At 38.7% G+C, this 15,631-nt stretch overlaps 1 protein-coding gene and 1 long non-coding RNA gene across 3 annotated transcripts in view; both read left to right on the forward strand.

The window, feature by feature from the left end:
• Positions 1–15,631, forward strand: part of FBXL7 (F-box and leucine rich repeat protein 7) — a 433,105-nt gene that overhangs the window by 257,524 nt on the left and 159,950 nt on the right. The gene's annotated exons all lie outside the window — the stretch shown is intronic.
• Positions 1–15,631, forward strand: part of LOC134730366 (uncharacterized) — a 197,594-nt gene that overhangs the window by 141,368 nt on the left and 40,595 nt on the right. The window contains exon 2 of the long non-coding RNA XR_010112107.1: positions 1–15,631. This exon is cut by the window's left edge and continues 84,364 nt beyond it; it is cut by the window's right edge and continues 40,595 nt beyond it. This is a non-coding gene — a long non-coding RNA (uncharacterized LOC134730366).

The following is a 15,631-nucleotide window of genomic DNA, read 5'->3' on the forward strand; positions in this document are numbered from 1 at the left end:
TCTGCCTTCCAGCTCTGTCATCCAGTAGCTGCAGGATGGCTGTGAAATACTGAACTGCTGTTCTGTCATTTGTAAACTGAAAATGACTAGAATTTCCATGACCGTTCTTTTGAGGATAGAAGTTGGTTACATATGTGGAAACGTTTTGTGCACTTAAGGTACTCCAGAAATCTCAAAGGGCTGAAGGATGCAGCTAAGTGGGAAGGAGGCATAATTCATGCCAACGTCAAGCAGGCTCAGTCAGCCTCTCTGTATGGCATATCCATTTCCTCCCCACAGCTAGATGATTCCTGTTTTCGTTTACAGATGAGTCCAAATGGTTCCCTTCTCTTCCTCTGTTCTCCTGTTACATTCTCTTTGTCTTGGCACGCGTTCACGGTGAAATTACGATAAAGATGAGGGAGATAACAGGTAGCACCATGGAATCAAACAGCCAAGTAGAGTTGGCAGGCAGAAAACATAATGACCACCAAGTCCAGGGTGTCCCATTTTTCCAAAGATTGGGGCCTCTTTCTTTACCATCAGAATATTTTTAAGATCACCTCATATGTTACTAAAAAAGAAATAAGTATCAAATGCTTAAAATACTCAAATTTCTAAAAATCAGAGAGAAAAATACTTTAAGGAGATATGATTTAATCTTTATATAGTCTTAAGGCGAGAAAGGACTTTATAAACAAGGGCATTTTTTTTTTTAATTTTAGAATCAGCAGGTACATGTGCAGGTTTGGTATATGGGTATATTGCCTGATGCTGAAATTTGGGCTTCTAATGACCCTGTGACTCAAGTAGTGACCATAATACCAGATAGGAACATTTTTATCCAGCCCAAAGTGTCAATAGTATTGAGATCAAAATACCCTGTTGTAAATGAATGTTTTCTATAGTGCCAAATATACAAAAACAAAGGGCTGGATAGATATATTATGGTTCTTATACCTAATGGACCATTTTGCAACAATTAACATGTTAAAGAAATTCATCTATTTATATAGAAAGCTTTTCACAACATATTTGTTTTAAAAAGCCACTTACAAAGCTTGTGATTTCATTTTTGTTTAACACGGACTTAATAAAATGTACCCACAGCAAGGTGTTTAAGGGATTGTCTCTGTCTTATTGTGTGTGATTGTAGGTATTATTTTTATTTACTTTCATTGTGCAATTAACTCGAATTGCTTCTCTATTAAGAAAAATAATAAAAAAACTAATTATGGTAAGTTTTTGAAAAGTCATGCTATGGATTTACACTTTAGAGTAGTTATAATTTTAGTGTCCATTGATTAAGAAAACACATGACAAGAAGCTATTATTATTTTATTAAATCTTAAAAATACATGTCTTTAGAATAGCAACTACACATATTTGAAATATGCTAGCATATGTATCTGCCAAGAGGTTATTATACTTTCTTGGATTTGTTAAAATAATCGTGGCCACACATAAGCCTGAGGCACATACTATAAGCCATTGATTAACCAGTAAGGTGTCTGCAAACGTGAGGCTATATTTTATTTAGTAGCAGTTCATTCCTTCGGCTTTTCCTACTCTTGAAATTGCAATAAGATTGTGTCAGAATGCTGTGTTAATATAATTCTATCAATGGCAAGCCACATTTTTAAAGACTCTTTAAATGAAAAAGTGTAAATAGTATGGAATCCACAATTAACATGGAATCTAGTCCTATTACATAATTTCCTTTTAACTTTCCTCACTTTTTTTTTAATCACAACTGAACTGTAAACTTGAAAGAGGATTATGATAATGAAATCATTTTTCATCTTTTTTAGATGTAATTTTCCCAGAATTCTCATTGACTGCCTTTGAAATAACTTAGTCCATGATGTTGACAAAGCTTTTAAATTTGAAGAAACATCCTTACTTGTACATATTAACAAAATAATCACTCACTGAAATTATGCTTTGTAAAATATATATTTTTAAATTTCTGGACTCGGTCGTGCATATTCAGGAAATGTAAATTATCTATTAAGACCCACAATCATTTGTGAGATGTTTATATTGTTCTCTGATAGGTATAGATGACATTAATTTCAATAGATGTTCATTCATGCATTCATTCATTTATTTTTTGTTCAGAAAATGTTTATCACTATGTACTGGACACTGAGAAAATGACAGTGAACAAAATAGACAAAGTCTCTGCCCCCATGGAGATTAAATTCCATTGCATTCTGGTCTCTGGTCATAGGAGCTGAATGTCTAGTTAGAAAGGAGGCAGATATGACCAGAATTATTTCAGAACAATATAGTACCTCCTACAACTTTCACCTGGAATATTAAATATAAGTAAAACAAGGTATTTAACATTTTACTAGGTGGAATCAATGAATGAACCAATGACTGCCATAGAACCATTCCATTTCAAAGCCAGAAGGCACCTTTGAGATTATTTCATTTTTTTTTTCAATTATTTGCTTTAATCCTTGTTTTTTTGTTAGAATGAAAAAATGAAGGTCCAGAAAGTCACAAAGCAGGTTAGAGGCATTGCTGGGAGAAGCCTCCAGCCCCCTATTGGGGTAAGAGTCAGCTGTTCTCTCTAAATTGTCTGGAGAGTTTTATACCCATTATGCACACCTACAAAGCATGCACAAACCATAACTGATCATTCTGCAGTTATTCATATCATAGGAAAATGATTAGCTGTGGTATACCCTTATATGAGGTAGTGAAAATATATTTTACCTTAAAATATATTGATTATATATTCACTTCAGGCACTCATCTACCATATATAACACAAAGTTCACTTGAATTATTTGCATTTTGGAAAAGCAAAAAAAAAAAAGAAAAAAGTTGAGAGAGTCCTAGATGAAAGTATTCAGGTCCGTCATGCTTCAGCTGTATACCTGCTGAGGTTTTTCACAGGCTTATCATTGCCTAACACATTGAGCTTTACCTAGGAAATAAACTCTTTTTGACTTCTTGTTTGGATTTCAAATAATAAAGGTGAGATGTGAAAACTAAGGGATGAAGCCTTCTGGACCCAGGAACATCTTTGCAGTACAAAGATGCCATCCCCTGGAGTCATGGGTTAAGTCTGGAAGGTAGAGAGCAAAGCATTATCCAGGAGTTCACTGCAAAAATTGTCTCTGTTGAGATAAACGGGTGGAGGGAATAGGATGGCAGAAGTAGTAGTAATGAGGACAAACTTAACTCTTAAGTCATTGATTATTTGGATCAATAAGTATATTGAACAAAATAATTAACTCCCACTTAGCAAAATGTCAAATGGGAAATATTGCAGAAACCTGTAATAGGCTAACAACAATTAAAGAATGAGACAGGAAAAAAAAGCAGTCCCATATTTCAGAGTGATCATGGAAGTTAGACAATTACACAAATATTGCATGAATGGGAAAATGAAAGAGTAAGAAATAGGGCAGCCATGACAGTCATTTATTTTTCTTCTGGACAACCACCTTTTTATCCTGTTGTCTTGGGCAGGTACAACATATGTGCATGTGGACAGAGGAGTGTTTAAAAGGTAGCATTGAGTTGACATGAGAGGCAGTCTGTTCTTTCCATTTCCTTTCCATCGCTTCAGCATTGCTTACTAAGTAATCTACCGCATTAATTTTTTGAGTAGGTAATTTCCTTTTTCCTCTCTTTAAAAATAATTGTTTATGGCTGTCTTGGTGCCAAAAATATCACAATCCCATGTTCAGGAAGGAGATTGCCATGAACGGGGACTCTGGACTCCCAAAGATGTTCTCCTGCCCTGTGTCTGGGCTTCCCAATTCTTTACAACCTTGAACTTGGAGAAGGTAGGAAACAAAAGATTTATTAGTTTCAGCCCATTGAATCTCTTCACTTCCAGAACTACACCTTTATTTATTTGCCTTTTTTCCTAAAAATATTTAAAAGTCAATCCTAGTTGTAAATTATTATTTATTTATTTTTTTGAAACAGGGTCTTACTCCAGTTGTCCAGTTTAGAGTACTATAGCACGATCTCTGCTCACTGCAGCCTCCATCTCCTGGGCTCAGGTGATTCTCCCACCTCAGCCTTCCAAGTAGCTGGGACTGTAGGTGTACTCCACCACACCCAGCTAAGTTTTTGTATTTTTAGTACAGATGGGGTTTTGCTATTTTGCCCAGGCTGGGTCTCAAACTCCTGGACTCAAGTGATCTGCCCACTTTGGCCTCTCGAAGTGGCAGGTGTGAGCCACCATGTCAGGCTGAAAATTGTTTTAAAAGATGTTTGAATTGCTTTTTTGAATAAAAGTGCTTCATCTTCTTTTGAAATTGTGGGTTCTCAATACTAAAGTGTCACTATATCAAGTTATCAATTGCTGTGTAACAAGTAACCCCAAAAAACTTAGCAGCATCATGCAACACACGTTCATTATCTCACAGTTTCTTCAGGAATCCAGGTAGCACTGAGTTGGGTCCTCAGCTTCAGGATCTTAAGGTGTGGACTGGGCTGTGGACACCCAGCATTTGGCTGGGAGGGGATCTGCTTCTAAACTCACATAGCTGATGGCAGGATTCAGTTTTTCACAGGTTGTGAGGATGAAAGCTGAAGTTCTTCTCTGTTGGCCAGAGACCATCCTCAGTTCCTTGTCATGGGACCTCTCCAACATGGCAGCTTCCTTCCTCAAAGACAGAAAGACAGAGTGTCTGCTAGCAAGATGGAAGTTATAGCCTTTTATAACCTAACCACCGAAGTAACACCTCTTCACCTTTGCCAGATTCTGTTAGTTAGAAGCACCCTTGTAGGGTGGGGGAATGCCTGGGAGCAGGATGAAGCGATCACTAAGATCCATGTTGGAAATCCACATAGCACAGCCATTTTCTTAATGAGCAGTTCCAGTCTAGGTTTTTAATTTACTCAGAGTAGATTTAAAGTTCTGTATTCATATCCCAGCTGGGCTACTTAATATTATTAGCTCTGTGACCTCGGGTGTATTATTTAACCTCCCCTAAGCCTCACTTTCTTCATTTGTAAACATAAATCTGTAAAAAGAGAATAAAAGCAATGCTCTCTCTTAGAGTTGTTTTGAAAGTTAATTAAATTAATTCTTGCAAAACAATTAGCGTACTGCTGAGAGAATGAAATATTTTCAATTGTCTAAGTTTTTCAGAATGCTGAAAGGCTTATAAACTTGTTTATAAGTAATTTTTAATTTAACATTTTGGTTGAAACATATCTGAAATGCATTACGTAGTGTCTTCCTAAACAGTGTATGCTAATTGAATTGAGCCTTGATAATTTATGACCCTCGTGTAAAATCTAATTATTGCTTTATGCTGATATACAGTGATGTACAGTGGCTTTTGAGATGTTTGAAGTTTTTTCCCTTCTTAAATGGCCCCAAATTGCTCTGAGTTTTGAGTCCTTGTTTTTAATTTGTTTTTTCTCTCTTGCTCTAACACTGCTATCAAGTACATTTCATTTTTATCACTGGGCTACATCTAGCGACCCTTCCATCTCCCAAAATTTTGGTTTCTAATCTCTTGTGGACTTAAAATGGAGAGGCAATACGTATAGTGCTTAAGAGCATAAGAAAATCCTAGGTGTAAATCCCAGCCCTTCCCACTTGCCACCTGTGGATACTACTCAACTAAGTGCTTAACTAAAAGCGTGTAATCCCCCTGTGCCTTAGTGTATATCATCTATGAAATAGGATGCTGGTTTTATTTACAGTAAGTTAGATCCTGCTTATATAATGTGTAATATATGGTAGACATGTGATAAAGTCAGCTACTGTTACTTAACAATTTACATAAATAAGTGTGTTAGAATTTTTGAAATATAAGAAGATACAGGCTGCAAATTTGGCCCTCTTTTTGGACCAAAGTACGTTGGCGTCTGTAAAATGTTTGGCGAGTTCCAGGTTATTGGTCTTCTGTTGAGAGACTACATCGAATATAATTTGTGGTAAGTCCCATAGGAATTCCTTTGATGAAAGGAAATCCATAATAGCAATCTCATAATACTACATAGGTTACATGGAATTATTTTCTTTCTCTACATCAGAGCATTATTTTTTAATCTTGGTTTTATAGGTTTCTATTCTGAGGAAGGTATTTGAACTCACTTTTGAGTTGAAAACAAAATGCATGATGTTCAATTTGATCCTCATTAATAACAAACTGTTTTGGGCAGAGTTATCCAGAGAGAAAGAACCAATAAAAAACATATAGATAGAGCTATATGAGAAGGGATTTATTCTGGGAATAGGCTTCTGCAATTATGGTGGCTAGTCCCGCAATATGCTGTCTGCAAGCTGCAGAGCCAGGAGCACTGGGGATGTAATTTAGTCTGAGTCAAAGGCCTGAGAACCAGGAGAGCAAATGGCATAACTTTTAGCCTAAGGCTGAATGGAGGCCTGAGAACTTAGAGGACTGCTGGTGTAAGCCCCAGAGCCTGAAGGCTCTACAGTTTGGAGTTCTAAGTCTCACAGACAGTTTGAGTCTCACAGACAGACTCAAAAAAGCTTTACTGTTTATCTGGGTATCTCCTAGTCCAGTTAAGTGGACATCTAAAATTACCTATCGCATAAACCAAAGAGTGAGTATCAATATGTTGTTGGAAAGTGTTTCATAAAATGGAGACTGACCTCATATTTCCGGTTCCATAGATCAGAAGCAGGACAACATGATGTGAATGGAGAACATTTCCTGTATTTTGACCACAAGATACTATTACTATTTGAATACATATCAATTAGATTAAATGAAAATACCAGTATAGAGAGATGTGTTTTCTCATCATCTTCTCAAACTGAGATGAGTGTCACCTTTTGGCTAAGAGATAAGCATTGTAGAAGTGAACATTATAAGCAGACAGGTGTAAAGAAGTAAGAAGGGAAAAGGAAATGAGGGAAAGTACAGAGGCCTCTAGGATCCGTAAAGGTTAGAGTGTGTGCCCGTGATGAGGAGGGATAGGAGTTAGTACCTCAGAAACTCCGAGGGGGGCTTAAGAACAGGAGCATCAGCTGTGAAGCCAGACCAGTTAGTTTCAAATCCCAGCTTTTTCACTTATTAAATGCATGGGCTTGGACAAGTAATTGACCATCCCTGCATTTTAGTTTCCTCATCTGTGATGAAGGTCACTATAGTATTCACCCCAGAGGGTATTGGGAGCACTGAAATAGAAACTGGGAAAATTACTCTTAGTTAGCAGAATGCTGGGCATATTGTAAATTATCTGTGTATTTTGCTGCCTTACCATAATCTAGAGCAGAAGTTTACAAGCTTTTCCTCTAAAAGGCCAGATTGTAAATATTTTAGTCTTTGGAAGCCAAGAGGCAAATTGCAAATATTATGTATCTCCTTACATAATAAGAGATAAGACAAATTTCTACAAAATTTTTATTGGTGAAATTCAAAATATAATAATGTAATTAAATAAAATTATTGTATTATAGATCCACTAATGAGAAGAATGGAATTCTTTTGAGGGGTAGATGACATTTCCCTTAAATGGGATTCAAAGTTACTGCTCTCTAACACCAATTTTTCAAAAAATGTTCATCTGTAAAAACCCTTCTTGGTGCACAGGTGAGCTATATACGAACAGGCAGTGGCAGCCGGATTTGACCTGAGAGCTATGATTTGCTGTCTCCAGAACAGTGGTTCTCAATTTTTCCTTTATGATCTTGGTACTTGGCACAGGTGAGCTATATACGAACAGGCAGTGGCAGCCGGATTTGACCTGAGAGCTATGATTTGCTGTTTCCAGAACAGTGGTTCTCAATTTTTCCTTTATGATCTTGGTACTGAGACATACATGAGTGAACATGGATGACATTCACAAATGTTATGCACTCCCGAGGCCATACCGAGATTTACCCAATCCCCAGCACCGTAGCTGGAACCACACACTTTTGTCTGACAGAAAAGAAAAGCACATCAAGCAGAGACTTTAGTGTTATAATTAATATAGTAACAAATGCCCAAGATGTGCATCACAACTGATCATACCTAGCCACTGTGTGATGACACCAGGTTCTCTGAATATTTCTACTATTCAGAACAAGTCCTCCCATTCACAACCTAAAGTGACAATTCATAGCTGCAAGAAACTTTCGAAAGAAGGAGGTTGTATTGTAGTGCAAGCAAAGGGAGATTCTTTTTTCTCTTTCGTGTGCGGGGAATGATAAAATAGAGAGCTGAGCTCTAGGGTAAGTGGCACCATGCTTCCTCCCACCAACAATAATGCCCAGTTGTGTACCAATTGATGGCTCTTTCCTGAGTTCCAGGAGTGTGAATCCATCCATCTGCTGGGAATCTCTGCCTGGATCACCTTCGGGTATCTCAAACTCACACTGTAGTACTGAACTCATCATCAAGCCCCACCCCCAATAGATCTTATATCTGTACCTTGCTCTCCAACCCTACTCTCATTTCCTCATCCAGCCTCTCTCACGTGACCATGCTTACGGTGTACAGCGGCTTCCTGGTTTCAGATAAATCAAGGTTCGTTCCCATAGTCTATGGGACCTGAACCAACACTCCAGCTTCATCTATATCTGTCTGTCTGTCTGTCTGTCTGTCTGTCTGTCTATCTATCTATCTATCTATCTACCTACCTACCTACCTACCTACCTACCTACCTACCTACCTACCTAACAGCATCATAGAATTGCCTGGTATTCTCTGCAAACACCATATTGTTTCTTAGCTTCTTCTTTGCTCCTGCTGTCCCCTTTACAGATAATCCTCCCATTCTCCAAATCCGGAATGCCTTACATTTGCCTCCCAGCCTTCCATGAAACTTCTTTTCCCTCATCCCAAAGGCAGAGTTTGGGTCTACTCCTCTGTATTTCCAGTATGTCTTAAGCATGAGTTATACCCACTATATTGAATGTAGTAGTGCTTTGGTATCTCTGTCTTCCCACCTGCGCACTGAGAAACTTGAGAACTAGGAGTATGTCTTCATTTTTGTATCCGTAGACAGGGATTCTTATATAAAGAAAGCACCTAGTCAAGGTTTACTGATTTAATTAGCTCTACAGAACTGGCTTACGGCCACTGTGTTTATCTGAGCTTCATCACCACAAGGCAGAGGGAGTGAATATAAGTGAGTAGCCAGGAGCCAGATCTAATATTTAAAAGGCTGCTTTGGAGATTTCATTTCCATTGGCATGTACAAGTTCATGATTGTTTTGAAATAAAACTTGTTAGGATTTTAAACTTGACTTTCATTATCTCTGGTATATTCTTCTTTAAAACATATTTGCTCTTCCCAAATAGAAAGAGTAATTCATGACTTTCCTATCTACTTATTTTGTCTCAGATTTGATTTTGATTTTTCTCTGTCTTCACGAAACCAACGAAATAATAGGGAGAATAATTGAAGCTTTCTAATCATTAGACTCTAATAAAGAAACTCGATACACTGTAAACCCACCACTACATTCTACTGTGACGAGCAGAACAACCTGAGAAGAATACAGTTTTTTACTCTAAGCAGCCTTGGTTTTCCTTATGACACCACTAGTAAACAACTCTGTTTTAAAAATCTGTAATTTTCTTTTTTTTTCTGTTTCTTTTTCTTGAACTTTTATTTTAAGTTCCGGGGTACCCGTGCAGGATATGTAGGTTTGTTTTATAGGCAAACATGTGCCATGGTGATTTGCTGCACAGATCAACCCTTCAGCTAGTTATTCAGCCCAGCAGCCATTAGCTATTCTTCCTGATGTTCTCCCTTCTCCTACACTGCCCCCGACAGCCCCCAGTGTGTGTTGTCACACCCCCATGTGTCCATGAATTCTCATTGTTCAGCTCTCATTTGTAAGTGAGAATATGTGATAAAAAAAATCTATAATTTTCATTCAAAAGACTGCCTTAAGCAACTGTGAAACAATTTAACACAATTTTACCTTAAGGTTCATATCCACAGCACATCACAGAATCAAAATTAAGACTGGGCTCAGATTTGCTAATCTGGAGATTGTGCCTGTCTCCAGGAGGCATAGTCTTTCCGGTGTGAGGAAGGCTACAGCTCGGTGGAACTGCCTCCCCAAGACCCAGAACCACCATGGGTACTTAGTGTGTACATCTTGATTGTAAACGCCCAGGGCTACTCTAGAGGTAAGGAAAAGTGGAGACAATAAAACCAGCAAACATACATGGAAAGACAAGATGAAACATTTAGAGGTTCATTATAGCAAAAGAAAAATATAAACAATTTCCTGGAGAACTTCTGTTTTTATTCCTTATTTCACGCCTTTGCTAACTAATTTGCTATTATTTTTGACAATCTTTTATTAGTAATATTTATAATAATTAGACTCCAATATCATGAAGCTGGGAAGATAAATATTTGATGACAAAAACAAATGCCCTTGGCAAAGCATACACACAGATTATATTTAAATAAACTTCATGATTGTTCATAAAATGTCTTTAGAACCTAAAACAGGAGGAATGGGTGTGCAATATGGTAAGAAATTTCTTAATAATCACACATTTTTAATACTTTTGGTTATGTTTGCTTCAAGAAAAATTTACTACTTTTGTCATGTAGTAAATTTGTCATGATTTTATCTCTTCAACTTCATAATAATAGTATTTGAAATATATACAATAGATCTCACTGCTTTGGTTAACAAGTCCACAGTTTAGTGTCAGCAGTAGGAATGGTTGTTGTTTGTTTTTACACTGATGTAGAGGGAAATGAATACGTTCAAGTGATGTTGTTTTTTTCCCATGTGTTTGGATACCCTACTACTTTACAGGTAGAGTAAATTCTAAAGGCAGGTAGATACCTATCATTTGCCTAAACAGTAACATTGCCGGCTGGGCACGGTGACTCACACCTGTAATCCCAGCACTTTGGGAGGCCGAGGCGGGTGGATCATGAGGTCAGGAGATTGAGACCATCCTGGCTAACACGGTGAAACCCAATCCCTACTGAAAATACAAAAAATTAGCCTGGCGTGGTGGCAGGCACTTCTTGTCCCAGCTACTCGGGAGGCTGAGACAGGAGAATCGCTTGAACCTGAAAGGTGGAGGTCGCAGTGAGCCGAGATCATGCCACTGCACTCCAGCCTGGGCGACAGAGCGAGACTCTGTCTCAAAAAAAAAAAAAAAGAAAAAAAAAAAGAGTAACACTGCCACACTGCCACTGATATACAAACAGCCTTTAAAATAGAAATTTACTACAGAACCACCAGTAAAAAGAAAAGAAGGTTATTGAGAAGTTTGAGTGGGGGTGAACTGCCTTCTTCTGAGATGGGGCTGGTCATGATAGTACACACAGAGCGTGGTCCACTCATGGTGTGGTGTGTTTCTCCACTAGTGCTGGTCCAGCCAGGGCTCCACTCAGCCCTGCCTCCCTGTGCACAGTGGCCACAGTGCTGTGCAGGCAACAGCTAGGGGATTTGCTATGGACTACACAGTAGAGATGGAGATATACATCAAAGTCTAGAAATGTGGACATTTTGATTCATTTGACTTCCCTTTCAGGGCACTCAGGGCTCAATTTATCAAAACAACAAACAGTAATTGAGTCAATAAGACATATGCCGTAGGGAAATGTTCCCAGGTATTGATCCAAAATATTGGCATGATATTTACATCTGTTTGCCAAAGTCATACATCATCCTAATTCCATGAACAGACAGGCAGCAGGGCATAGAGGCACGGAGGCTGCTTGGAGATCCCTCACTGCATTGTCCGCTGTCTTCCCACATGGCCTTTGGCACATGGCTCCCCCTGCCACCAGCTGCCTCCTTCTGGGGGAATGCGAGAAGACTGCAGTTCCAGGAACTGCCCAGTATTCTGCATTGGAATCCTCTAATAAGTAATGCCATATCAATGTAGCTAATTATCATTATTTGAGCATACAACTTGAGTGCATCCATCTGGAACATTCAAAATTGACCCTCTATGGTATGATGAGTGTGTGTGTTGTGGGCAGGAAAATCCTCCGTAGGAGAAATCTAGCATTACCCAGGATGAGATGCAGAAATCCTTCACTAATCCATGCGCTACTCATCTGAAGCTTTATTTTCTAGACTTTCTCTTCTGAAGTGTACATTTAGTCTCCATGCAAATGACTGTTAAAGCAAATCAGCAAGAGCAAGTCAACAATATAATCCTCCTGGCACCACATGGTAATGTAATTTTTCAATTCAAAATGCACATGCAAAACACTAAAGTAAATGGCTCTGTGGTAACTATATCAAAATAAGAAAAATGTTTAGCTTTAAAAATATGCTGTATCTAGACTGGAAGAGGTGAAGCAGATATGACAAATTCAGTAGGATCCTGGATGGGTTTCTGGACACGAAAAAAAAAACGTTGGTGAGCAGTTGGTTAAATTTGAATGAAGATTTGTAGATTTATTAATAATACCATATCAGTGTTATTTTCCCAGTTTTGGGAATCTTACTATCATCATATAATATTTTAACATTTAGGTAAGCAGGCCGAAGGGTATGTGAGACCCGATTGTGCTACCTTTGAAACTTTTTTTGTAAATCTGGAGTTATCTCGAAGTAGAGATAAGAATATTTCATGAATCACAATTTTAATGCCTTATTTATCTTCTGGTAGGTCAGTTTAGAGAATTTTTACAATAGTATTGACTTTTGATTATAATTTAATGATCCATATGGAATCACAGACTATTAAAGCCAGATGGATTTGCTCTGTTGTTTGACGGAGGGAGGAAGAAGAAAGCAGTATTTAGCAATTAAGTCACCAGGTGCCAGGCCGCGGCTAACTCTGTTAGTTGTGTCCTGGTGTCCCCTTGCCTGTGGTTTCTTGCCATGCAAACCCTGATTTTCTGTAGGGCCCCGGTGTGCCCAGCCTGGGTGATGGATCATCCTGGTCTCTGATTTTCCAAAAAGTATTTCTAGAAAAACTTTGCTTTCCTGATAAAAGGAACAAATGCATCTGGTGCCTCCCTATCCATCCATTTTTACCCACCTTGAATACAGCTATGGTGAGTGGAATTCTGGCAGCCAACTTGCGACCATGAGGCAGAGCCCAAGAAAGCTGCAGAGATGCCAGTGGCAAGGCAATAAACGAACCAGTAGCTACTACCTCCAGACTTTTTCATATGAGATGAATTTAAACTCTTACTAGTTTAAGCCTATGTTACATCTTTTGTTACTTGAAGCCAAAAACATTTCCTGTTGTTTATCCAAGAATTTTACATGAACAATTTCATATTATTCTTATAGGTATAATTATCATTGTCTTATTATAGAGATTGGGAAGTTGAGGCTTAAGGAGATTAATTCACTTCCCCACCATCATACAGGAATGAGTGGGTCTGGTGTTGGAATCTAAGCATGCCTGGCTCTAATCCCCTTCCTTTCTCGCTACACCACACAGCCTCTGTTTGATTATTTGTACCCATCATGAGGCAGGCACGATGTTAGATTAGGAAACTTGTGCAGAGTTACCAAACTTGGGGTTATATCAAGACAAGATTCCAGTCTTATTTTTATATAGCTCAGCAAGTTAAGCCTTTTAACGGAATTTCCACATCTCCAATGCGCTTTGCTCATCCCATCCTCCTGTTAGAGTTAGAACTAGCTTTCTTCCCTGTTTTGCAGTTAAGCCTTCTCTGCGACAAAAGTTGTGTGACCAGCCTAAGGTCACAGAGTCGGTCATTGGTGGACCTGAGAAGGGAAGTCAGCTTTTCAGTACCTTTCAAGTCCCTTCTAATGCACAGCATTTGCTTCTACCTTTTCATCCCTGTTAGCTTTTCCCTCACCATACATCTTACTGACACTTTCACTCTTCACTTCTCTGATAAATGTAGCCTTGCCTGCTTTGAAATGGAAATCAAATGGCTCAAAACAGTGGAAGAACGCAGTTCTGAATATTTTTAGTGGGACTCTAGTTTTCATTGTCTTTTTAGTTAGAAAAATATTATCCAGCACACCTTCATGTGTGATATCACTTTATTCAGTACAAACTTATTAAGTCCGTGGTGCCATAAGTGTATGTATAGGAAATCTGTGATATAATCATCAGTACCTTGGAGTTTATATTGAAGCTTGGGAAAGGGAGAGATATCAGAATGTTGTAAATGGGATAACCTCTGGCTGGGAATCAGGAAATCTGAATTCCCGGCCAGCTCTGCTTGTAAAAAAGCTGGGTGCTACTCAATGTAGGTATTACTGAGGTACAGTCTGACATAGTACTATTCAAAAATGTTTGCTACCTCTTTGAACCAGACCTTCCCTGGTTCCAAAACCACAGCTATCTGGACTAATAGAAGGTCAAAGGATTAACATATTTTTTTTTTTTTTGAGACAGAGTTTCGCTCTTATTGCTCAGGCTGGAGTGCGATCTTGGCTCACTGAAACTTCCGCCTGCTGGGTTCAAGCAATTCTCCTGCTTCAGCCTCTCAAGTAGCTGGTATTACAGGCGTGTGCCACCACACCTGGCTAATTTTTATATTTTTTTAGTAGAGACGAAGATTCACCATGTTAATCAGGCTGGTCTGGAACTCCTGACCTCAAGTGATCCACCCGCCTGGGCCTCCCAAAGTGCTGGAATTACAGGCATGAGCCACCGTGCCCAGAAGGATTAACTGACTTTTAATAAAGTAACTATAAGTGATCTAAAAGCCTCAAATAATGGATCAACTGTGCACCAAAACAACGGGAATATTATAAGTACACATGCTCTAAACAGCTAAACACCTATCTTACCAGCAACATCCACTTCCTCCTCTGCTCCACTTAATGGTGCAGGGTAGTTCAATCTAAGGGAGATGTCAGGCACAGTTTACAGGTGCTCGCATCCCTCATGTTCCTGGAAACTGAACTGTGGAATACTTGATGTGTCAGCAAGAAAGGTGAAGGCAGCTTATAAGATTTCTGAATCATTGTCCAAATTCAATAAAAATCCTCCTTTCTTGGCTAGAGAAGAGACAAAACCCTCTTTCCATGGCATAGAAGACAAATAGTTAAAGTAAAAGGCCTTATGTACTCTCATCACTGAAAGGCATGATTGAAATAGCAAGGCTTTGGAGTCAGAGGTTTTACAGTCAGACCCCCTGGTGCAGCCACAGAAGCTATGTCAACTTGGGCTAGTTACTTAGATCTCTGAGTCTATTAAAATGGAAATAATAATACCCTCTTCATGGTGTGATTGCAAGAATTGTAAAAAAAAATGGCATAGATTATATAGCACATTGACTGGCCAGGCTCAATAAATGATTGGAATTAGTGGAGGGAAGAGCTAATTTTCACTAATCTTCTGCTCACTCTCCTCAAATATCCTCTATTATATCCCTTTTTATTTCCATATTGTTTGTTTCTACCTATAGCTTGACATACAGTCTTTTAGCTCTTCTTACGTTCTGTGAAGACCTTAATAGTGACTCAGAGCTATGAAAATTGTGAGACTTTTTTTTTTTTTTTGAGACAGAGTCTTGCTGTGTCACCCAGACTGGAGTGCAGTACTGAGATTGTGGCTCACTTCAGCTTCAACCTCCTGGGCTCAAGCGATCCTCCCTCCTGAGCCTCCTGAGCAGCTAGAACCACAGGTGCACATCACACCTGGCTAATTTTTTTTAAAAGCTTTTGTAGAGGCAAGGTCTTGCTATGTTGCCAAGGCTGGTTGTTTTAAACTCTGAGGCTCAACTGATCCTCCTGCCTTGGCCTCCCCAAATCCTGGGATCACTGACC

This window comes from Pan paniscus, chromosome 4 (assembly GCF_029289425.2).
Source record: "Pan paniscus chromosome 4, NHGRI_mPanPan1-v2.0_pri, whole genome shotgun sequence".
Classification (NCBI taxonomy): Eukaryota; Metazoa; Chordata; class Mammalia; order Primates; family Hominidae; genus Pan; species Pan paniscus.